This window comes from Pieris brassicae, chromosome 1 (assembly GCF_905147105.1).
Source record: "Pieris brassicae chromosome 1, ilPieBrab1.1, whole genome shotgun sequence".
Classification (NCBI taxonomy): Eukaryota; Metazoa; Arthropoda; class Insecta; order Lepidoptera; family Pieridae; genus Pieris; species Pieris brassicae.
In genome coordinates this window covers 19376605-19377781 of record NC_059665.1, presented here as the reverse complement: position 1 = coordinate 19377781, position 1177 = coordinate 19376605, and the positions used below count along the sequence as shown (strand labels likewise).

Below are 1177 nucleotides of genomic sequence, written 5' to 3'. Positions count from 1 at the left end.
AGTACCTTTGTGTTCTATTGTAAGAGATATTTGCAATCTTTTATTTGTGAAGGCGTCAATTTGTTAATGGAAACACATTCAAGCAAAGAAAGATTGGTTAAACACAATAAAATCAGGGTATTAGTTTTTGAATAGATTTATGCAACAATCATTTATAAAAAACTTCATTTATGAATGCGAATTAATAGCATATCGCTGAACATAGATTTTTTTATATTGTTTAAATAAATAAAATGACAAAAACATAGCAGAGCGTGGTTTCGATCCACGGACCTCTGGGTTATGGGCCCAGCACGCTTCCACTGCGCCACTCTGCTTATATAGAACCTAGTCAAAGAGCAAGACACAATTTTTTAGAACTTTTCATGAGAGTAATAAAATGAATTTAGCAGAGCGTGGTTTCGATCCACGGACCTCTGGGTTATGGGCCCAGCACGCTTCCACTGCGCCACTCTGCTTATGTAGAACCTAGTCAAAGAGCAAGACACAATTTTTTAGAACTTTTCATGAGAGTAATAAAATGAATATAGCAGAGCGTGGTTTCGATCCACGGACCTCTGGGTTATGGGCCCAGCACGCTTCCACTGCGCCACTCTGCTTATGTAGAACCTAGTCAAAGAGCAAGACACAATTTTTAGAACTTTTCATGAGAGTTATAAAATGAATATAGCAGAGCGTGGTTTCGATCCACGGACCTCTGGGTTATGGGCCCAGCACGCTTCCACTGCGCCACTCTGCTTATATAGAACCTAGTCAAAGAGCAAGACACAATTTTTTAGAACTTTTCATGAGAGTAATAAAATGAATATGGCAGAGCGTGGTTTCGATCCACGGACCTCTGGGTTATGGGCCCAGCACGCTTTCACTCCGCCACTCTGCTTATACAGAACCTAGTCAAAGAGCAACATACAAAAGATAGACCAAAAAAGGGAAATAGACTTGCCTCAATATTAAAACCTTCTTTATGTGTTTTAAATTGTTTTCACTTCATTTATTTATTCGGAATTTAGCACTTTTTGGCGCAATTTCTAAATCGAATTGCTGGTTTTGGTACCATTGTGTATTTGCTTGGTTTACATGTGTATATATATAATATAATAATAACTTGTACTACACACTTGTACTTTTAAGCCTTTTTGAATTTCACCTTGTTACTTCGATATAGAAATTTTCTAGA

General features: G+C 37.6%; 4 non-coding genes across 4 annotated transcripts; all 4 read right to left on the bottom strand.

The window, feature by feature from the left end:
- Positions 1-245: 245 nt before the first annotated feature.
- On the bottom strand, positions 246-317 carry Trnam-cau. Its single transcript has one exon. It is a non-coding gene; the product is annotated as a tRNA-Met (tRNA).
- A 69-nt stretch (positions 318-386) lies between these two features.
- Positions 387-458, bottom strand: Trnam-cau. Its single transcript has one exon. It is a non-coding gene; the product is annotated as a tRNA-Met (tRNA).
- A 69-nt stretch (positions 459-527) lies between these two features.
- Positions 528-599, bottom strand: Trnam-cau. Its single transcript has one exon. It is a non-coding gene; the product is annotated as a tRNA-Met (tRNA).
- A 68-nt stretch (positions 600-667) lies between these two features.
- Positions 668-739, bottom strand: Trnam-cau. The gene has a single exon. It is a non-coding gene; the product is annotated as a tRNA-Met (tRNA).
- Between the last annotated feature and the right edge of the window lie 438 nt (positions 740-1177).